The sequence below is a fragment of the Leuresthes tenuis genome, unplaced genomic scaffold, assembly GCF_036924035.1.
Source record: "Leuresthes tenuis unplaced genomic scaffold, fLeuTen1.0.hap1 SCAF_6, whole genome shotgun sequence".
Lineage (NCBI taxonomy): Eukaryota > Metazoa > Chordata > Actinopteri > Atheriniformes > Atherinopsidae > Leuresthes > Leuresthes tenuis.
In genome coordinates, this window is record NW_027325360.1 from 29,809,984 (window position 1) to 29,834,416 (window position 24,433).

At 42.0% G+C, this 24,433-nt stretch overlaps 3 non-coding genes across 3 annotated transcripts; 1 reads left to right on the forward strand and 2 right to left on the reverse strand.

Annotated features, from left to right (window-relative positions):
• Positions 1-13,790: 13,790 nt before the first annotated feature.
• LOC140310621 (U5 spliceosomal RNA) lies at positions 13,791-13,904 on the forward strand. Its single transcript, XR_011916674.1, has one exon. It is a non-coding gene; the product is annotated as a U5 spliceosomal RNA (small nuclear RNA).
• Positions 13,905-16,893: 2,989 nt separating this feature from the next.
• Positions 16,894-17,084, reverse strand: LOC140310554 (U2 spliceosomal RNA). The gene has a single exon (XR_011916612.1). It is a non-coding gene; the product is annotated as a U2 spliceosomal RNA (small nuclear RNA).
• Positions 17,085-17,392: 308 nt separating this feature from the next.
• On the reverse strand, positions 17,393-17,506 carry LOC140310622 (U5 spliceosomal RNA). The gene has a single exon (XR_011916675.1). It is a non-coding gene; the product is annotated as a U5 spliceosomal RNA (small nuclear RNA).
• Positions 17,507-24,433: the final 6,927 nt, after the last annotated feature.

A 24,433-nucleotide genomic window follows, 5' to 3' on the forward strand; every position in this document is an offset into this window, starting at 1 on the left:
GCTGCAAGAAGGTGTGAATGTTCGACTAAAGTTTGTAAAAAGCTGGTAAGACAAGGAGCGATGTCCCGACATTGTATGATCAAAAGCGGGAGCGGAGGTGTCCAGCTGTGAGTAGGTGTGAATGTCCGACCATAATTGCTGAAAAATGTGTTAGAAAAGGTAAGAATACTGGACCATACATCATCAAAAGCGGGAGAGGTGGTGTTCGGCTGCAAGAAGGTGTGAAAGTCCGACAATGGTTTGTAAAAAACGGGTAATAAAAGGTTCGAATGCCCGAATATACATCATCAAAAGCGGAAGCGGAGGTGTTCGGATGCAAGAAGGTGTGAACGTCCGACCAAAGTTTGTAAAAAGCAGTGAAAAGCGAGAAAATGCTTTTCGTGAGTTCTGCATGATTTGGGATTTTGCTTATAAAATGCATTACTTCACTCAAACTATGTTAAAACTGATTTGTCCTTCATATTTACCATGTCTAGAAAGATTTAAACAAAAAAACAACGTTGTACTTTGCAGTAAAAGAAAGAGCAAATCTAAAGTTTCAGGAATCCGAGTATAAGCCTGCTTTCATGAGTTCTGCACGATTTCGGATTTTGCTATAAAATGAATTGCTTTGCTCAAACCAAGTTAAAACTGCGTTGTCCTTCCATATTCATCAATGTCTAGATCGACTTCAACAAAGAAAAACATTGGACTTTGCAGTAGAAGAAGTTGAAATCCATCTACACATTGATAAATATGAAGGACAAAGCAGTTCCCACTTGCCCATAAGAAAAGAAGCTTATTCTCGGATTCCTGGTCCTTCAGTTTTGCTCTTTCTTCTACTGCAAAATACAATGTTGTTCTTTGTTGAAGTCGATCTAGACATTGATAAATATGAATGAAAAAGCAGTTTTAACTTGGTTTGAGTGAATGAATTCATTTTATACATAAAATCCGAAATCGTGCAGAACTCATGAAAATAAGCTTATTCTCAGATTCCTAAAACTTTTGATTGGCTCTTTCTTTTACTGCAAAGTACAACGTTGTTTTTTTTGTTTAAATCTATCGAGACATTGATAAATATGAAGGTAAAAGCCGTTTTAACATAGTTTGAGTGAAGGAATTGATTTTATAGATAAAATCCCAAATCATGCAGAACTCCTCAAAAGGGGCGTATGGCTTAATCACGTGTGGCTCTTTCTCATTCAGGGTAGTATGAGGAAGTTTATGCTTGAAATATATGTATAAATGGGTACATATGAAGGACAAAGTAGTGTTAACTTAGTTTGAGTGAAGGAATTCATTTTATACATTAAATCCCAAATCATGCAGAACGTATGAAAAGAAGCTTATTCTCGGATTCCTGATCCTTCAGTTTTGCTCTTTCTTCTACTGCAAAATACAATGTTGTTCTTTGTTGAAGTCGATCTAGACATTGATAAATATGAAGGAAAAAGCAGTTTTAACTTGGTTTGAGTGAATGAATTCATTTTATACATAAAATCCGAAATCGTGCAGAACTCATGAAAATAAGCTTATTCTCGGAATCCTAAAACTTTTGATTTGCTCTTTCTTTTATTGCAAAGTACAACGTTGTTTTTTTGTTTAAATCTATCGAGACATTGATAAATATGAAGGTAAAAGCCGTTTTAACATAGTTTGAGTGAAGGAATTAATTTTATAGATAAAATCCCAAACCATGCAGAACTCCTCAAAAGGGGCGTATGGCTTAATCACAAGTGTGGCTCTTTCTCATTCAGGGTAATATGAGGAAGTTTATGCTTGAAATATATGTAGAAATGGGTACATATGAAGGACAAAGCAGTGTTAACTTAGTTTGCGTGAAGGAATTCATTTTATACATAAAATCCGAAATCGTGCAGAACTCATGAAAATAACCTTATTCTCGGATTCCTAAAACTTTTGATTTGCACTTTCTTTTACTGCAAAGTACAACGTTGTTTTTTTGTTGAAATCTATCTAGACATTGATAAATACCAGCCGAAACTCTGCTGCCGCTTTTGATAATTTATGGTTGGGCATTCTTACCTTTTCTTACCCGCTTTTTACAAATTATGATCTTACATTCACACCTACTTGCAGTCGAACACCTTCTCATCCACTTATGATCATGTGCGGTTGGGCTTTCGCACCTTTTCTTACCCATTTTTCAGTAATTATGGGTGGACATTCAGACCTTCTTGCAGCCAAAAACCTCCGCTCCTCTTTTGATCATAAATTGTCGGACATTCACACCTTGTCTTACCCGCTTTTTACAAACTTTAGTCGGACATTCAAACCTTCTTGCAGCTGAACCACCTCCACTCCCTGTTTTGATCATATATGGTCTGGCATTCTTACCTTTTCTAACACATTTTTCTGCAATTATGGTCGGACATTCACACCTACTCACAGACGAACACCTCCGCTCCCACATTTGATAGTGTATAGTCGGGCATTGTCACCCTTTCTCAACAGCTTTTTGCAAATTATGATCTGATATTTACACCTACTTGCAGTCGAACAGCTCTGCTCCCGCTTTTGATTATGTTTGGTTGGATATTCGAACATTTTCTTAACTGCTTTTTACAAACCATGGTCGGACATTCAAACCTTCTTGTAGCCGAAAACATCCGCTCCTGCTTTTGATGATGTATGATTTGGCATTCGCACCTTTTCTTACCCATTTTTCAGTAATTTTTGGTCGGACATTCAGACCTTCTTGCACCTGAACACCTTTGCTCCCGCTTTTGATGGTGTATAGTCGGGCTTTCGAGCCTTTTCTTCCCCGATTTTTACAAATTGTGGTTGGACATTCAGACCTCGCAGCCGAAAACCTCCGCTCCCTCTTTTGATCATACATTGTCGGGCATTCGCCCCTTGTCTTACACGGTTTTTACAAACTTTAGTCAGACATTCACACCTTGCAGCTGAACCACCTCCATTCCCTGTTTTGATCATGTGTGGTCTGGAAATACTACCTTTTCTTCCCCCGTTTGTGAGTAATTATGGCTGGACATTCACACCTACTTGCAGTCGAACAGCTCTGCTCCCGCTTTTGATTATGTTCGGTTGGATATTCAAACCTTTTCTTAACTGCTTTTTACAAACTTTGGTCGGACGTTCACACCTTCTTGCAGCCGAACACCCCCGCTTCCGCTTTTGATGATTTATGGTTGGACATTCGCATCTTTTCCTACCCATTTTTCAGTAATTATGGGTGGATATTCACATCTTCTTGCAGCTGAACACCTCCTCTCCCGCTAATGATCATGTAAGGTTTGATATTCGAAAATTTTCTTTTATGTTTTAAAGCAATTATTAATGGACATTCACACCTACTTGCAGCCGAACACCACCTCTCCCGCTTTTGATGATGTATGGACCGGCATTCTTACCTTTTCTAACACATTTTTCAGCAATTATGGTTGGAGAATCACACCTACTCACAGCCGAACAACTCCGCTACCGCATTTGATGATGTATAGTCGGGATTTCTCACCCTTTCTCATCAGCTTTTTGCAAATTATTCTCTGACATTCACACCTACTTGCAGTCGAACAGCTCTGCTCCCGCTTTTGATTATGTTTGGTTAGATATTCGAACCTTTTCTTAACTGCTTTTTTACAAACTTTGGTCGGACGTTCACACCTTCTTGTAGCCGAACACCTACGCTTCCGGTTTTGATAGTGTATATTCGGGCATACGAACCTTTTCTTACCCGCTTTTTACAAACCATGGTCGGACTTTCACACCTTCTCTTAGCTGAACAACTCCGCTCATTCTTTTGATTGTGTACAGTCGGGTATTTTAACCTTTTCTTACCCGCTTTTTACCAACTATGATCGGACATTCACACCGTCTTACAGCGGAACACCTCCGCTCCCTCTTTTGATGGTGTATGTTCGGGCATTCAAACCTTTTCTTACCCGCTTTTTACAAACCAGGGTCGGACTTTCACACCTTATAGTAGCCGAACAACTCCGCTCCCGCTATTGATTGTGTACAGTCGGGTATTTTAACCTTTTCTTACCCGCTTTTTACCAACTATGGTCGGACATTCACACCGTCTTACAGCGGAACACCTCCTCTCCCGCTTATGATCATGTACGGTTTGATATTCGAAAATTTACTTTTTTGTTTTAAAGCAGTTATTGATGGACATTCAAACCTTCTTTTTGATGGTGTATAGTCGGGCTTTCGAGCCTTTTCTTCCCTGTTTTTACAAACCATGGTCGGACTTTCACACCTTCTTGTAGCCGAACAACTCCGCTCCCGCTATTGATTGTGTACAGTCGGGTATTTTAACTTTTCTTACCCGCTTTTTACCAACTATGGTCGGACATTCACACCGTCTTACAGCGGAACACCTCTGCTCCCGCTTTTGATGGTGTATAGTCGGGCATTCGAACCTTTTCTTACCCGCTTTTTACAAACTATGGTGGGACATTCAAACCTTCTTGTATCCGAAAACCTCCGCTCTCTCTTTTGATCATACATTGTCGGACATTCGCACCTTTTCTTACCCGCTTTTTACAAACCATGGTCGGACTTTCACACCTTCTTGTAGCCGAACACATCCGCTCCCGCTATTGATTGTGTACAGTCGGGTATTTTAACCTTTTCTTACCCGCTTTTTCCAAACTATGGTCGGCTATTCACAGCTTCCTCTCCACCATACTTGTATGGTGGGATATTCACACCTACTTGCATCCGAAGACCTCTGCCCCAAATTTTGTTGATATTTAGTCGGACATTCGCACCTTACCCGCTTTTGGCAAACTATGGCCTTCTTGCAGCCAAACACCTCTGATCTCCCTTTTGATGATGTAAGGTTGGGCATTCAGACCTTGCTTCACCTGCTTTTCACCAAATATAGTCGGACATTCACACCTTCTTGCAGCCGAACACTTCCGCTCCACCTTTTAGTGTTCTATCACACCTTTTTTTCACCGCATTTTATACATTATGGTCACAAATTTTCAACCACTCTCATCCGAAGACCTCTCCTCCCGCTTTCTTTAATATATTTGAACTTTAGTGGGACATTCAAACCTTCTTGCAGCTGAACCACCTCCGCTCCCTGTTTTGATCATATATGGTCTGGCAATACTACCTTTTCTTACCCGTTTGTGAGTAATTATGGCTGGACATTCACACCTACTTGCAGCCGAACACAACCTCTCTCGCTTTTGATGATGTATGGACCGGCATTCTTACCTTTTCTAACACATTTTTCAGCAATTATGGTTGGAGATTCACACCTACTCACAGCCGAACAACTCCGCTACCGCATTTGATGGTGTATAGTCGGGCATTCTCACCCTTTCTCATCAGCTTTTTGCAAATTATGATCTGACATTCACACCTACTTGCAGTCGAACAGCTCTATTCCCGCTTTTGATTATGTATGGTTGGATATTCGAACCTTTTCTTAACTGCTTTTTACAAACTTTGGTTGGACGTTCACACCTTCTTGTAGCCGAACACATGCACTCCTGCTTTTGATGATGTATGGTTGGGCATTGGCACCTTTTTTTTACCCATTTTTCAGGTATTATGGGTGGACATTCACACCTTCTTGCAGCTGAACACCTCCTCTCCCACTTATGATCATGTGTGGTTTGATTTTCGAAAATTTTCTTTCATGTTTTCTCGCAATTATTGATGGACATTTAGACCTTCTTGCAGCTGAACACCACCTTTCCCGATTTTGATTATGTATGGACCGGCATTTTTACCTTTTCTAACACATTTTTCAGCAATTATGGTTGGAGATTCACACCTACTCACAGCCGAACAACTCCGCTACCGCATTTGATGGTGTATAGTCGGGCATTCTCACCCTTTCTCATCAGCTTTTTGCAAATTATAATCTGACATTCACACCTACTTCCAGTCGAACAGCTCTGCTCCCGCTTTTGATTATGTTTGGTTAGATATTCGAACCTTTTCTTAACTGCTTTTTACAAACTTTGGTCGGACGTTCACAATATCTTGTAGCCGAACACCTCCGCTTCCGCTTTTGATGGTGTATATTCGGGCATACGAACCTTTTCTTACCCGCTTTTTACAAACCAAGGTCGGACTTTCACACCTTCTCTTAGCTGAACAACTCCGCTCCCTCTTTTGATTGTGTACAGTCGGGTAATTTAACCTTTTCTTACCCGCTTTTTACCATCTATGGTCGGACATTCACACCGTCTTACAGCGGAACACCTCCGCTCCCTCTTTTGATGATGTATGGTTAGTCATTCGCACCTTTTCTTACCCATTTTTCAGTAATTATGGGTAGACATTCACACCTTCTTGCAGCTGAACACCTCCTCTCCCGCTTATGATCATGTGCAGTTTGATATTCGAAAATTTTCTTTCATGTTTTCTAGCAATTATTGATGGACATTCAGACCGTCTTGCAGCTGAACACCTCCGCTCCCACTTTTGATGGTGTATAGTCGGGCTTTCGAGCCTTTTCTACCCCGGTTTTTACAAATTATGGTTGGACATTCAGACCTTCTTGCAGCCGAAAACCTCCACTCCCTCTTTTGATCATACATTGTCGGGCATTCGCACCTTTTCTTACCCGCTTTTTACAAACCATGGTCGGATTTCACACCTTTTAGTAGCCGAACAACTCCGCTCCCGCTATTGATTGTGTACAGTCGGGTATTTTAACCTTTTCTTACCCGCTTTTTACCAACTATGGTTGGACATTCACACCTTCTTACAGCAGAACACCTCCGCTCCCTGTTTTGATTATGTATGGTTTGACATTCGCACCTTCTCTCACCCGCCTTTTACTATGGTCGGCCATTCACAGCTTCCTCTCCACCATACTTGTATGGTGGGATATTCACACCCACTTGCTTCCGAAGACCTCCGCCTCCACTTTTGTTGATATTTAGTCGGTCATTCGCACCTTACCCGCTTTTGGCAAACTATGGCCTTCTTGCAGCCAAACACCTCTGATCTCGCTTTTGATGATGTAAGGTTGGGCATTCAGACCTTGCTTCACCTGCTTTTCACCAAATATAGTCGGACATTCACACCCACTTGCATCCGAAGACCTCCGCCCCAAATTTTGTTGATATTTAGTCGGACATTCGCACCTTACCCGCTTTTGGCAAACTATGGCCTTCTTGCAGCCAAACACCTCTGATCTCGCTTTTGATGATGTAAGGTTGGCCATTCAGACCTTGCTTCACCTGCTTTTCACCAAATATAGTCGGACATTCACACCTTCTTGCAGCCGAACACTTCCGCTCCACCTTTTAGTGTTCTATCACACCTTTTTTTCACCGCATTTTATACATTATGTTTGGAAATTTTCAACCACTCTCATCCGAAGACCTCTCCTCCCGCTTTTGTTAATATATTTGAACTTTAGTCGGACATTCAAACCTTCTTGCAGCTGAACCACCTCCGCTCCCTGTTTTGATCATATATGGTCTGGCAATACTACCTTTTCTTACCCGTTTGTGAGTAATTATGGCTGGACATTCACACCTACTTGCAGCCGAACAGCTCTGCTCCCACTTTTGATTATGTATGGTTGGATATTCGAACCTTTTCTTAACTGCTTTTTACAAACTTTGGTTGGACGTTCACACCTTCTTGTAGCCGAACACATGCACTCCTGCTTTTGATGATGTATGGTTGGGCATTCGCACCTTTTTTTTTACCCATTTTTCAGGTATTATGGGTGGACATTCACACCTTCTTGCAGCTGAACACCTCCTCTCCCACTTATGATCATGTGTGGTTTGATTTTCGAAAATTTTCTTTCATGTTTTCTAGCAATTATTGATGGACATTTAGACCTTCTTGCAGCTGAACACCACCTCTCCTGATTTTGATTATGTATGGACCGGCATTTTTACCTTTTCTAAGACATTTTTCAGCAATTATGGTTGGAGATTCACACCTACTCACAGCCGAACAACTCCGCTACCGCATTTGATGGTGTATAGTCGGGCATTCTCACCCTTTCTCATCAGCTTTTTGCAAATTATGATCTGACATTCACACCTACTTGCAGTCGAAAAGCTCTGCTCCCGCTTTTGATTATGTTTGGTTGGATATTCGAACCTTTTCTTAACTGCTTTTTACATATTTTGGTTGGACGTTCACACCTTCTTGTAGCCGAACACTTCCACTCCTGCTTTTGATGATGTATGGTTGGGCATTCACACCTTTTTTTTGCCCATTTTTCAGGAATTATGGGTGGACATTCACACCTTGCAGCTGAACACCTCCTATCCCACTTATGATCATGTGCGGTTTGATTTTCGAAAAGTTTCTTTCATGTTTTCTAGCATTTATTGATGGACATGTAGACATTCTTGCAGCTGAACACCTCCGCTCCCGCTTTTGATCATACATTGTCAGGCATTCGCACCTTGTCTTACCCACTTTTTACAAACTTTAGTCGAACAGTCACACCTACTTGCAGCCGAACACAACCTCTCTCGCTTTTGATGATGTATGGACCGGCATTCTTACCTTTTCTAACACATTTTTCAGCAATTTTGGTCGGAGATTCACACCTACTCACAGCCGAACAACTCCGCTCCCGCATTTGATGGTGTATAGTCGGGCATTCTCACCCTTTCTCATCAGCTTTTTGCAAATTATGATCTGACATTCACACCTACTTGCAGTCGAACAGCTCTGCTCCCGCTTTTGATTATGTTTGGTTGGATATTCGAACCTTTTCTTAACTGCTTTTTACAAACTTTGGTTGGACGTTCACACCTTCTTGTAGCCGAACACATGCACTCCTGCTTTTGATGATGTATGGTTGGGCATTCGCAGCTTTTTTTTACCCATTTTTCAGGTATTATGGGTGGACATTCACACCTTCTTGCAGCTGAACACCTCCTCTCCCACTTATGATCATGTGCGGTTTGATTTTCGAAAATTTTCTTTCATGTTTTCTAGCAATTATTGTTGGACATTTAGACCTTCTTGCAGCTGAACACCACCTCTCCCGATTTTGATGATGTATGGACCGGCATTTTTACCTTTTCTAACACATTTTTCAGCAATTATGGTTGGAGATTCACACCTACTCACAGCTGAACAACTCCGCTACCGCATTTGATGGTGTATAGTCGGGCATTCTCACCCTTTCTCATCAGCTTTTTGCAAATTATGATCTGACATTCACACCTACTTGCAGTCGAACAGCTCTGCTCCCGCTTTTGATTATGTATGGTTGGATATTCGAACCTTTTCTTAACTGCTTTTTACAAACTTTGGTTGGACGTTCACACCTTCTTGTAGCCGAACACATGCACTCCTGCTTTTGATGATGTATGGTTGGGCATTCGCACCTTTTTTTTACCCATTTTTCAGGTATTATGGGTGGACATTCACACCTTCTTGCAGCTGAACACCTCCTCTCCCACTTATGATCATGTGCGGTTTGATTTTCGAAAATTTTCTTTCATGTTTTCTAGCAATTATTGATGGACATTTAGACCTTCTTGCAGCTGAACACCACCTTTCCCAATTTTGATTATGTATGGACCGGCATTTTTACCTTTTCTAACACATTTTTCAGCAATTATGGTTGGAGATTCACACCTACTCACAGCCGAACAACTCCGCTACCGCATTTGATGGTTTATAGTCGGGCATTCTCACCCTTTCTCATCAGCTTTTTGCAAATTATAATCTGACATTCACACCTACTTCCAGTCGAACAGCTCTGCTCCCGCTTTTGATTATGTTTGGTTAGATATTCGAACCTTTTCTTAACTGCTTTTTACAAACTTTGGTCGGACGTTCACAATATCTTGTAGCCGAACACCTCCGCTTCCGCTTTTGATGGTGTATATTCGGGCATACGAACCTTTTCTTACCCGCTTTTTACAAACCAAGGTCGGACTTTCACACCTTCTCTTAGCTGAACAACTCCGCTCCCTCTTTTGATTGTGTACAGTCGGGTAATTTAACCTTTTCTTACCCGCTTTTTACCATCTATGGTCGGACATTCACACCGTCTTACAGCGGAACACCTCCGCTCCCTCTTTTGATGATGTATGGTTAGTCATTCGCACCTTTTCTTACCCATTTTTCAGTAATTATGGGTAGACATTCACACCTTCTTGCAGCTGAACACCTCCTCTCCCGCTTATGATCATGTGCAGTTTGATATTCGAAAATTTTCTTTCATGTTTTCTAGCAATTATTGATGGACATTCAGACCGTCTTGCAGCTGAACACCTCCGCTCCCACTTTTGATGGTGTATAGTCGGGCTTTCGAGCCTTTTCTACCCCGGTTTTTACAAATTATGGTTGGACATTCAGACCTTCTTGCAGCCGAAAACCTCCACTCCCTCTTTTGATCATACATTGTCGGGCATTCGCACCTTTTCTTACCCGCTTTTTACAAACCATGGTCGGATTTCACACCTTTTAGTAGCCGAACAACTCCGCTCCCGCTATTGATTGTGTACAGTCGGGTATTTTAACCTTTTCTTACCCGCTTTTTACCAACTATGGTTGGACATTCACACCTTCTTACAGCAGAACACCTCCGCTCCCTGTTTTGATTATGTATGGTTTGACATTCGCACCTTCTCTCACCCGCCTTTTACTATAGTCGGCCATTCACAGCTTCCTCTCCACCATACTTGTATGGTGGGATATTCACACCCACTTGCATCCGAAGACCTCCGCCTCCACTTTTGTTGATATTTAGTCGGTCATTCGCACCTTACCCGCTTTTGGCAAACTATGGCCTTCTTGCAGCCAAACACCTCTGATCTCGCTTTTGATGATGTAAGGTTGGGCATTCAGACCTTGCTTCACCTGCTTTTCACCAAATATAGTCGGACATTCACACCCACTTGCATCCGAAGACCTCCGCCCCAAATTTTGTTGATATTTAGTCGGACATTCGCACCTTACCCGCTTTTGGCAAACTATGGCCTTCTTGCAGCCAATCACCTCTGATCTCGCTTTTGATGATGTAAGGTTGGGCATTCAGACCTTGCTTCACCTGCTTTTAACCAAATATAGTCGGACATTCACACCTTCTTGCAGCCGAACACTTCCGCTCCACCTTTTAGTGTTCTATCACACCTTTTTTTCACCGCATTTTATACATTATGGTCGGAAATTTTCAACCACTCTCATCCGAAGACCTCTCCTCCCGCTTTTGTTAATATATTTGAACTTTAGTCGGACATTCAAACCTTCTTGCAGCTGAACCACCTCCGCTCCCTGTTTTGTTCATATATGGTCTGGCAATACTACCTTTTCTTACCCGTTTGTGAGTAATTATGGCTGGACATTCACACCTACTTGCAGCCGAACACAACCTCTCTCGCTTTTGATGATGTATGGACCGGCATTCTTACCTTTTCTAACACATTTTTCAGCAATTATGGTCGGAGATTCACACCTACTCACAGCCGAACAACTCCGCTCCCGCATTTGATGGTGTATAGTCGGCCATTCTCACCCTTTCTCATCAGCTTTTTGCAAATTATGATCTGACATTCACACCTACTTGCAGTCGAACAGCTCTGCTCCCGCTTTTGATTATGTTTGGTTGGATATTCGAACCTTTTCTTAACTTCTTTTTACATATTTTGGTTGGACGTTCACACCTTCTTGTAGCCGAACACTTCCACTCCTGCTTTTGATGATGTATGGTTGGGCATTCACACTTTTTTTTTGCCCATTTTTCAGGAATTAAGGGTGGACATTCACACCTTGCAGCTGAACACCTCCTATCCCACTTATGATCATGTGCGGTTTGATTTTCGAAAAGTTTCTTTCATGTTTTCTAGCAATTATTGATGGACATGTAGACCTTCTTGCAGCTGAACACCTCCGCTCCCGCTTTTGATCATACATTGTCAGGCATTCGCACCTTGTCTTACCCACTTTTTACAAACTTTAGTCGAACAGTCACACCTTTTTGCAGCCGAACACCACCTCTCCCGCTTTTGATGATGTATGGTCCAGCATTCTTACCTTTTCTAACACATTCTTCAGCAATTATGGTCGGACATTCACACCTACTCAGAGCCGAACACCTCCGCTCCCGCATTTGATGGTGTATAGTCGGGCATTCTCACCCTTTATCATCAGCTTTTTACAAATTATGATCTGACATCCACACCTGCTTTTGATAATGTATTGTTAGGCATTCGCACCTTTTTTTTAATACAAAGTTTGTTGTTTATTGTTGAAACTTCATCAGAAGTGAAGAAAAAAATGAATGCCTATCAACAAATGTGGGATCTAAACTCTAGTGCTTCCTCTAAAATAATTTCCTTTCTCAATTTAGAAATGTGTGTGTGTAAGTCACAACACCCGTGACACCAAAACGGCTTTCTTTTCTCTACACTCTCCACTATGAGCACACACACCAAATCAGAAAGGCTTTTTTCTCTCTTTTCTACATTATGGACTGTGGGGACACAAAACCGCTCTCTCTCTTTTTTTTTTTATCGTGTGCCAGGGCGTTGTCTCATGTATTAGATTATGCTTAAGATACGAATGGGTTTATCAGTCACATCAGAATCCATACATACTGATCCTCCCGTAATAAAATGGTCGGATCTTATCAAACACACTTTGTTTCTTGTGACAATCAAGTCAGCGAAACAGCGTATACACGTCAAGACACTGAATCAAGTTTGCCACAAGAACTCATAAGTTTGGCAGTATTGCTCTGCCATCAGCAATGATGCACCCATTTTATTTTCGTGAGACATGTGCAAGCACCTGTTCATCTACTGTTCTATCACTATGAATTAGTGATCTATTATCAATAAGGATACTTCTACAACTACTATCAAAGTATGTCCGGACTTCTTATGTTGTCAGTTGCTATATATGAATAAGTGGGTAGCTACTGACAAGCATTAAGCATGTCACACAGCCCAAACATATAACATTTCAGGACACACCACACAGTTAACAACCACAGTGAAGCGTGTCAAAGCCCAAACATGTAACATTCAACAGGACACTTACACAACACATTCAAATCAAACAGTCAGACAACATACAAGAACATATACCCCAGCCGGCATTGCTCCCTGCCTATTTTCGTACAGCACACTATGTGTGCGCACACCTTTATTCACAAACTCTTCAACTTATACTCTTTTACCGAAGCTGCTACAGCTCGATTGGCCGAATACCCTTTGATCCTATTTCGGTGAATTTGACATCTGCCTTACATATAACAGATTAGCGGTTTAGCAGTTTTAATTTAGTTTGAGTGATGGAATTCATTTTATAGCAAAATCCGAAATCGTGAAGAACTCATGAAAGTAAGCTTATTCTCGGATTCCTGAAACTTTAGATTTGCTCTTTCTTTTACTGCAAAGTACAACGTTGTTTCTTTTGTTTAAATCTTTCTAGACATGGTAAATATTAAGGACAAAGCAGTTTTCACATAGTTTGAGTGAAGGAATTCATTTTATAGATAAAATCCCAAGAGTCTGCTGAGAAAAGAGAGTGAATGCGAAGTAGACTTTAACACGGCTATGGGAGCGAGCCGAGTGTGGGCTAACCAGGAGAATTGCTTGAAAGAAACGCGACCCCGAATGAGCGGTCAGAACAAAGCCTCAATACGGGATTCTCGTGGTGTTTTTGTTGCTGCCTTGTCTTTTGCACAGAGTAAAAGACAAGGCAGCCATCGAATAGGGCCCGATTGTTCCTACTTGGTCAGCCGAGGAGCAAGGGGGGGGGAGCAAGCGTCTCAACCAAGCAAAGCTCACCATGGGGAAGGTGGCTATGCCAACTAGCCTGATGCCCTGCTCCCGCAGTGACGGATAATCGTACTCTGGTTTCTCTTCATAACGTACAAGTCTTTCGCCTTTTACTAAAGATTTCTGTGGAGAGCAGCACTAATGAGTTGTTTCTATTTTTGGCAGGCTTTACCTTTGCGGGTGAAGCCCTTTCTGTCTGTGCAAAAGAAATCTTGTTACTGTGCAGAGTGACTTCTCTGCGTAGAGTCGCCTTACTTGTTGCGACTGTGCCGATGTTCGAAGCTGGAGTGCAAAGTTGTTGCTTGAATGGTGCTTGCTGGAGCATGCGGGAGTGCAAAGTTATACCATTTAAAAGGGCTGAAGAGTGCTCAGTGCAGCGGGTGGGCGACACTCTGGCCACCTTGAAAACCGAGGTTACATCCACTACCAGGGGCAGCCCAAGTTCTGCCGCAAGTGTGGTGAGCATGGGCACCTGGTTGAGGCTTGTACCAAGGTGTTATGTGGGAAGAGCAGAGAAATTGGGCAAACTTTTGGAGAGTGTCCAAATGGCAGGAAATGTAATCTCTGTGGAGAATTAAATCACCTCTTCAGAGATTGCCCTAAATCTTTTGCCAACAAATTAAAGACGGTAAAGCCACAGTCAAGCCAACAAAGAGAAGGACCAAAGGTGGCAGTTGGTGAACAAAGTGAAGAGGTTGACCCAATAAATTCAAACTTCCCGCCAAAAGCTTGGATTGGAAGTGAGGAGCAAAAAGGGGAGGGGCCTGTAGAGGCCTCACCACTCAGTGTTGAAGTCTGTGAGAATTCAGTTAAATGCAACATTGCGTCAGAGGCCAACACCGAGAGTCCGAAAAGGAAATATAGATCACCCTACTCACTTTTCACCTAAAGAAATGAAGGAAGAGCTAGTTTCCCAAGAAATAACCTGAGTGTGTAATTTGTTTTGATAACTTAGAAAAACGAAAATGACATACCTACTTTCCTTTATGCTTTTAATGGTTCTCACCTTCTCAACACTAAATGTGAGAAGTGTGAAATCGAAGACAAGAGCCCAGAGTATTTTATTCTTCTTAGACTCCATAAAATCAGATGTGTTTTTAATACAAGAATGTGGACTACCTTTTTTAAAAAACCATAGACAATGGGAGGAAATGTGGCCCCATTTATCGATATGGAGTGGCTCAAATCAAAATAAAAATGATGGTGTGGCCATTCTAATTAAAAATCCGCATGTTCTGGTGAAAGGTAGCACAGTGGTGAGAGACGGATGGGCACTTTTAGCACACTTGAATTTTATGGGGCAAGACTTTAACCTCTTCAATATTTATGGTTTCAATGGAAAAAATTAAAGGTATGACCTTTTAGAAGATATACAGCTTTACATGCTAGGGCAAGTACCTTTAGTTGTAGGAGGGGATTTTAACTGTATCTTGAGCAGGAAAGATAGAAAAAGAGCAGGGGTAGATTTTAAAGTGGATAAGACTTCGATTTTACTTCAGGGCATATGCAGGGATTTTAAGCTTACTGACTGTTTTAAAACCATGCATCCCAGAGAGGAGGGCTTCACCTGGTTTAGTCATGATGGCACCAGAGCCTCTCGCATTGATTATTTCTTTACTAGAGATTGCCCACCCACTGATGTTAGATTAACCCCTGTTTTCTTTTCAGACCACCTTATGCTCTCCTGCACCCTTTCACCCCCTTCTGGTGTGACGGTAGGAAGTGGTCTGTGGAAACTCAACTGTTCCCTGTTGGAGGATGAAATCATAGTCAGTCAGTACAGGGAATGTTATAAAGAGTGGCATACCCTTCAAGACCTCTACGAAACACATGCACAATGGTGGGAAATGGTGAAGGAAACGACCCAGACTTTTTTTAAACAGCAAGGTAAACGTAAAAAAAGGAAAGAGAATCGATGTATGATGGGACTACATAAACGCTTACAGCGCTACTTTAAACTAAATCAGTGTGGCATAGACTTTAAAGAAGAAATCAAAGATGTCAAAAAGGAAATGTCAGTTTTAGCAGAAATAAAGAGTAAAGGAATTTTTGTAAGAAGCAGGGAGCAGGAAATTGAGGAAGGTGAAAAAGAAAGAAAGTTATAAATAAAAAGGAGTGTATTCAAAATCTAAAAAGAGAAGATGGGTTTTTAACAAAATCCACACAAGAGATGATTGAAACTGTACATACCTTTTATAATAACATGTACAAAGAGAAACCAGTGCACTTGGAAACATCGGCAGAAATTTTAAAATTCGTTGACAAAACCGTAAAAGAGAATGCACACTTGACACAGGATTTTACTGCTTTAGAGTTAAAAAAATGCCTAACAGGTTTTAAGAGAAGTCGAGCTCCAGGTTTAGACGGGCTTCCTGCAGAATTCTATCTGACCTATTGGGACCTTTTATCATCAGACGTTTTAGATGTTTTTAAAGATTTTGAAAAACTCGACCGACTGCCTGACAGTTTTAGAGTGGGAATAGTGACTCTACTTTATAAAAAAAATGATAAGACTGACCTAAAGAATTGGAGGCACATCACACTTTTAAACTTTGACTGTAAACTTTTTAGCAAGGTTTTAGCGACACGGATGTCCTCTGTTTTAGAGGAGGTAATTCACCCAGACCAAGCTTGTGCCATCTCAGGGAGACAACTCAACGACAGCCTCGTACGGATTCGAGACATCATTGATTACGCTAGAGACAGAAACACCCGGCTTGTCATCTTAAATTTAGACTTTGAAAAAGCATTTGATCGGGTCTCGCATCAATATCTCTTTCAGGTGTTGCAGCCATCGAATAGGGCCCGATTGTTCCTACTTGGTGAGCTTTGCTTGGTTGAGACGCTTGCCCCCCCCCCTGCTCCTCGGCTGACCAAGTAGGAACAATCGGGCCCTATTTGATGGCTGCCTTGTCTTTTACTCTGTGCAAAAGACAAGGCAGCCACAAACACCACGGGAACACCGTATTGAGGCTTTGTTCTGACCACTCATTCGGTGTCGCGTTTCTTTCAAGCAATTCTCCCGGTTAGCCCGCACTCGGCTCGCTCCCAGAGCCGTGTTAAAGTCTACTTCGCATTCACTCTCTTTTCTCAGCAGATTAAAAGAAAGTTTCATCTTGGGCTCCCTGAAACTTCCATCCTGCACCGCTGTTTGCTTTTTCACAAGAGCAGAGGAGAGCGCACCGTTCCCAGCGGCACTGCAGTACCGGGTCGAGGCTTGGAGTGAACGGAGCAAGCTTCTTTTTCAACTCCTATTCTTAAAAATCCATTTAATATGTAGTCCTCGTATAGAGGACATATCAGATATTAAACTGATAAGAACAGATACTACACTTGATCTTAGCCAAAAGGCCGAGAAGCGACAACTGTCCACTGGTTCACGTCCGAGGGCCCTTCCTGGCACAATGCGCACTTGTAGCGGTGTTCTTTTTATGGCCATAGGTGGCCAGAGTGTCACTATGCACCTCCGCCCACCTGCTGCACTGAGCACTCTTCAGCCCTTTTAAATGGTATAACTTTGCACCCCCGCACGCTCCAGCAAGCACCATTCAAGCAACAACTTTGCACTCCAGCTTCGAACATCGGCACAGTCGCAACAAGTAAGGCGACTCTACTCAGAGAAGTCACTCTGCACAGTAAGAAGATTTCTTTTGCACAGACAGAAAGGGCTTCACCCGCAAAGGTAAAGCCTGCCAAAAATAGAAACAACTCATTAGTGCTGCTCTCCACAGAAATCTTTAGTAAAAGGCGAAAGACTTGTACGTTATGAAGAGAAACCAGAGTACGATTATCCGTCACTGCGGGAGCAGGGCATCAGGCATAGCCACCTTCCCCATGGTGAGCTTTGCTTGGTTGAGACGCTTGCCCCCCCCCCCCTGCTCCTCGGCTGACCAACTAGGAACAATCGGGCCCTATTCGATGGCTGCCTTGTCTTTTACTCTGTGCAAAAGACAAGGCAGCAACAAAAACACCACGAGAATCCTGTATTGAGGCTTTGTTCTGATCGCTCATTCGGTGTCGCGTTTCTTTCAAGCAATTCTCCCGGTTAGCCCACACTCGGATCGCTCCCATAGCCGTGTTAAAGTCTACTTCGCATTCACTCTCTTTTCTCAGCAGACTCTTGGGATTTTATCTATAAAATGAACTCCTTCACTCAAACTATGTGAAAACTGCTTTGTCCTTAATATTTACCATGTCTAGAAAGATTTAAACAAAAAAAACAACGTTGTACTTTGCAGTAAAAGAAAGAGCAAATCTAAAGTTTCAGGAATCCGAGAATAAGCTTACTTTCATGAGTTCTTCACGATTTCGGATTTTGCTATAAAATGAATTCCTTCACTCAAACTAAATTAAAACTGCTAAACCGCTAATCTGTTATATGTAAGGCAGATGTCAAATTCACCGAAATAGGATCAAAGGGTATTCGGCCAATCGAGCTGTAGCAGCTTCGGTAAAAGAGTATAAGTTGAAGAGTTTGTGAATAAAGGTGTGCGCACACATAGTGTGCTGTACGAAAATAGGCAGGGAGCAATGCCGGCTGGGGTATATGTTCTTGTAGGTTGTCTGACTGTTTGATTTGAATGTGTTGTGTAAGTGTCCTGTTGAATGTTACATGTTTGGGCTTTGACACGCTTCACTGTGGTTGTTAACTGTGTGGTGTGTCCTGAAATGTTATATGTTTGGGCTGTGTGACATGCTTAATGCTTGTCAGTAGCTACCCACTTATTCATATATAGCAACTGACAACATAAGAAGTCCGGACATACTTTGATAGTAGTTGTAGAAGTATCCTTATTGATAATAGATCACTAATTCATAGTGATAGAACAGTAGATGAACAGGTGCTTGCACATGTCTCACGAAAATAAAATGGGTGTATGATTGCTGACGGCAATACTGCCAAACTTATGAGTTCTTGTGGCAAACTTGATTCAGTGTCTTGACGTGTATACGCTGTTTCGCTGACTTGATTGTCACAAGAAACAAAGTGTGTTTGATAAGATCCGACTATTTTATTACGGGAGGATCAGTATGTATGGATTCTGATGTGACTGATAAACCCATTCGTATCTTAAGCATAATCTAATACGTGAGACAACGCCCTGGCAGACGATAAAAAAAAAAAAAAGAGAGAGAGCGGTTTTGTGTCCCCACAGTCCATAATGTAGAAAAGAGAGAAAAAAGCTTTTCTGATTTGGTGTGTGTGCTCATAGTGCAGAGTGTAGAGAAAAGAAAGCCGTTTTGGTGTCACGGGTGTTGTGACTTACACACACACATTTCTAAAGTGAGAAAGGAAATTATTTTAGAGGAAGCACTAGAGTTTAGATCCCACATTTGTTGATAGGCATTCATTTATTTCCTCACTTCTGATGAAGTTTCAACAATAAACAACAAACTTTGTATTATGAGAAAGAACCAGACTCATTCTTCAGGAATCCGAAAATAAGCTCTATTTTATGAGTTATGCACGAATTTGGATTCTCCTATAAAACGAATTCATTAACTCTAAACAAGTTAAGACTGCTTTGTCCTTCATATTTATTCATGTCTAATCAAGTTTCAACGATAAACAACGTTGTACTTTGTAGAATGAGAAAGAACTTCTTCAGCAATAAGCATCTCTCGACATATGACGAAATACAGATTTTGCTATGAAATTAATTCCTTCTATCAGCCTGACTTAAAACTGTTTGTCCTCCTTATTTATCCACTTCAAATCAAGTTTCAACAATTAAAAAAAAATTGTAGTTTGAGAAAGAACAACTTAATCTTCAGCAATCAGTATAAAAAGAGGTGCAAATGCCAACCATACATACCTAAAAGGTGGAGCGGAAGTATTCAGCTGCAAGTAGGTGTGAATGTTCGACCATAATTTGTAAAAAGCGGGTAAGAAAAGGTTCGAATGCCCGACTATATATTAACAAAAGCGGGAGGAGAGGTCTTCGGATGAGAGTGGGTGAGAATTTCCAACCATAATCTATAAAATACGGTGAAAAAAAAATATGTGAATGCATCATAGAACACTAAAAGCGGAAGTGTTCGGCTGCAAGAAGGTGTGAATGTCCGACTATATTTGGTGAAAAGCAGGTGAAGCAAGGTCTGAATGCCCAACCTTACATCATCAAAAGCGAGATCAGAGGTGTTTGGCTGCAAGAAGGCCATAGTTTGCCAAAAGCGGGTAAGGTGCTAATGACCGACTAAATATCAACAAAAGTGGGGGCGGAGGTCTTCGGATGCAAGTGGGTGTGAATATCCCACCATACAAGTATGGTGGAGAGGAAGCTGTGAATGGCCGACCATAGTAAAAGGCGGGTGAGAGAAGTTGCGAATGTCAAACCATACATAATCAAAACAGGGAGCGGAGGTGTAAGAAGGTGTGAATGTCCAACCATAGTTGGTAAAAAGCGGCTAAGAAAAGGTTAAAATACCCGACTGTACACAATCAATAGCGGGAGCGGAGTTGTTCGGCTACTAAAAGGTGTGAAAGTCCGACCATGGTTTGTAAAAAGCGGGTAAGAAAAGGTGCGAATGCCCGACAATGTATGATCAAAAGAGGGAGTGGAGGTTTTCGGCTGCAAGAAGGTCTGAATGTCCAACCATAATTTGTAAAAACCGGGGAAGAAAAGGCTCGAAAGCCCGACTATACACCATCAAAAGTGGGAGCGGAGGTGTTCCGCTGTAAGACGGTGTGAATGTCCGACCATAGATGGTAAAAAGCGGGTAAGAAAAGGTTAAATTACCCGACTGTACACAATCAAAAGAGGGAGCGGAGTTGTTCAGCTAAGAGAAGGTGTGAAAGTCCGACCTTGGTTTATAAAAAGCGGGTAAGAAAAGGTTCGTATGCCCGAATATACACCATCAAAAGCGGAAGCGGAGGTGTTCGGCTGCAAGATATTGTGAACGTCCTACCAAAGTTTGTAAAAAGCAGTTAAGAAAAGGTTCGAATATCTAACCAAACATAATCAAAAGCGGGAGCAGAGCTGTTCGACTGGAAGTAGGTGTGAATGTCAGATCATAATTTGCAAAAAGCTGATGAGAAAGGGTGAGAATGCCCGACTATACACCATCAAATGCGGTAGCGGAGTTGTTCGGCTGTGAGTAGGTGTGAATCTCCAACCATAATTGCTGAAAAATGTGTTAGGAAAGGTAAAAATGCCGGTCCATACATAATCAAAATCGGGAGAGGTGGTGTTCAGCTGCAAGAAGGTCTAAATGTCCATCAATAATTGCTAGAAAACATGAAAGAAAATTTTCGAAAATCAAACCACACATGATCATAAGTGGGAGAGGAGGTGTTCAGCTGCAAGAAGGTGTGAATGTCCACCCATAAAACCTGAAAAATGGGTAAAAAAAAGGCGCGAATGCCCAACCATACATCATCAAAAGCAGGAGTGCATGTGTTCGGCTACAAGAAGGTGTGAACGTCCAACCAAAGTTTGTAAAAAGCAGTTAAGAAAAGGTTCGAATATCCAACCATACATAATCAAAAGCGGGAGCAGAGCTGTTCGACTGCAAGTAGGTGTGAATGTCAGATCATAATTTGCAAAAAGCTGATGAGAAAGGGTGAGAATGCCCGACTATACACCATCAAATGCGGGAGCGGAGTTGTTCGGCTGTGAGTAGGTGTGAATCTCCGACCATAATTGCTGAAAAATGTGTTAGAAAAGGTAAGAATGCCGGTCCATACATCATCAAAAGCGAGAGAGGTTGTGTTCGGCTGCAAGTAGGTGTGAATGTCCAGCCATAATTACTCACAAACGGGTAAGAAAAGGTAGTATTGCCAGACCATATATGATCAAAACAGGGAGCGGAGGTTTTCGGCTGCAAGGTCTGAATGTCCAACCATAATCTTTAAAAATCGGGGAAGAAAAGGCTCGAAAGCCCGACTATACACCATCAAAAGCGGGAGCAGAGGTGTTCAGGTGCAAGAAGGTCTGAATGTCCGACCAATAATTACTGAAAAATGGGTAAGAAAAGGTGCGAATGCCAAATCATACATCATCAAAAGCAGGAGCGGATGTGTTCGGCTACAAGAAGGTTTGAATGTCCAACCATAGTAAGTAATAGGTGGGTAAGAAAAGGCTCGAATGCCCGACTATACACCATTAAAAGCGGAAGCGGAGGTGTTCGGCTGCAAGACGGTGTGAACGTCCGACCAAAGTTTTATAGCAAAATCCGAAATCGTGCAGAACTCATGAAAGCAGGCTTATACTCGGATTCCTGAAACTTTAGATTTGCTCTTTCTTTTACTGCAAAGTACAACGTTGTTTTTTTGTTTAAATATTTCTAGACATGGTAAATATGAAGGACAAATCAGTTTTAACATAGTTTGAGTGAAGTAATGCATTTTATAAGCAAAATCCCAAATCATGCAGAACTCACGAAATGCTTTTTCTCGCTTTTCACTGCTTTTTACAAACTTTGGTCGGACGTTCACACCTTCTTGCATCCGAACACCTCCGCTTCCGCTTTTGATGATGTATATTCGGGCATTCGAACCTTTTTTTACCCGCTTTTTACAAACCATTGTCGGACTTTCACACCTTCTTGCAGCCGAACACCACCTCTCCCGCTTTTGATGATGTATGGTCCAGTATTCTTACCTTTTCTAACACATTTTTCAGCAATTATGGTCGGACATTCACACCTACTCGCAGCTGGACACCTCCGCTCCCGCTTTTGATCATACAATGTCGGGACATCGCTCCTTGTCTTACCAGCTTTTTACAAACTTTAGTCGAACATTCACACCTTCTTGCAGCTGAACACCTCCGCTCCCGCTTTTGATGATGTATAGTCGGGCTTTCGAGCCTTTTCTTACCCGGTTTTTACAAATTATGGTTGGACATTCAGACCTTGCAGCCGAACACCTCCGCTCTCTCTTTTGATCATACATTGTTGGGCATTCGCACCTTGTCTTACCCGCTTTTTACAAACTATAGTCAGACATTCACACCTTGCAGCTGAACCTCCGCTCCCTGTTTTGATCATGTATGGTCTGGCAATACTACCTTTTCTTCCCCCGTTTGTGAGTAATTATGGCTGGACATTCACACCTACTTGCAGTCGAACTGCTCTGCTACCGCTTTTGATTATGTTTGGTTGAATATTCGAACCTTTTCTTACCCGCTTTTTACAAACCATGGTCGGACTTTCACACCTTCTTGTAGCCGAACAACTCCGCTCCCGCTATTGATTGTGTACAGTCGGGTATTTTAACCTTTTCTTACCCGCTTTTTACCAACTATGGTCGGACATTCACACCGTCTTACAGCGGAACACCTCCTCTCCCGCTTTTTATGGTGTATAGTCGGGCATTCGAACCTTTTCTTACCCGCTATTTACAAACTATGGTAGGACATTCAAACCTTCGTGTATCCGAAAACCTCCGCTCTCTCTTTTGATCATACATTGTCGGACATTCGCACCTTTTCTTACCCGCTTTTACAAACCATGGTCGGACTGTCACACCTTCTTGTAGCCGAACACATCCGCTCCCGCTTTTGATCATACATTGTCAGGCATTCGCACCTTATCTTACCCACTTTTTACAAACTTTAGTCGAACAGTCACACCTTTTTGCAGCCGAACACCACCTCTACCGCTTTTGATGATGTATGGTCCAGCATTCTTACCTTTTCTAACACATTCTTCAGCAATTATGGTCGGACATTCACACCTACTCAGAGCCGAACACCTCCGCTCCCGCATTTGATGGTCTATAGTCGGGCATTCTACAGCGGAAAAGACTCATTCTTATGTTTGGTTAGATATTCGAACCTTTTCTTAACTGCTTTTTACAACCTTTTCTCACCCGCTTTTTACTATGGTCGGCCATTCACAGCTTCCTCTCCACCATACTTGTATGGTGGGATATTCACACCCACTTGCATCTGAAGACCTCCGCCCCCACTTTTGTTGATATTTAGTCGGTCATTCGCAGCTTACCCGCTTTTGGCAAACTATGGCCTTCTTGCAGCCAAACACCTCTGATCTCGTTTTTGATGATGTAAGGTTGGGCATTCAGACCTTGCTTCACCTGCTTTTCACCAAATATAGTCGAACAGTCACACCTTCTTGCAGCCGAACACTTCTGCTCCACCTTTTAGTGTTCTATGGGGTATTCACACCTTTTTTTTCACCGCATTTTATTGATTATGGTTGGAAATTCTCACCCACTCTTATCCGAAGACCTCTCCTCCTGCTTTTGTTAATATATAGTCGGGCATTCAAACCTTTTCTTACCCGCTTTTTACAAATTATGGTCGAACATTCACACCTACTTGCAGCCGAACACCTCCGCTCCCGCTTTTGATGGTGTATAGTCGGGCTTTGGAGCCTTTTCTTCCCCGGTTTTTACAAATTATGGTTGTACATTCAGACCTTGCAGCCGAAAACCTCCGCTCCCTCATTTGATCATACATTGTCAGGCATTCGCACCTTGTCTTACCCGCTTTTTATAAACTTTAGTCAGACATTCAAAACTTGCAGCTGAACCACCTCCGCTCCCTGTTTTGATAATGTATGGTCTCGCAATACTACCTTTTCTTACCGGTTTATGAGTAATTATGACTGGACATTCACACCTACTTGCAGCCGAACACCACTTTTCCCGCTTTTGATGATGTATGGTCTGGCATTCTAGTCTTTTCTAACACATTTTTCAGCAATTATGGTTTGACATTCACACCTACTCACAGCCGAACACTTCC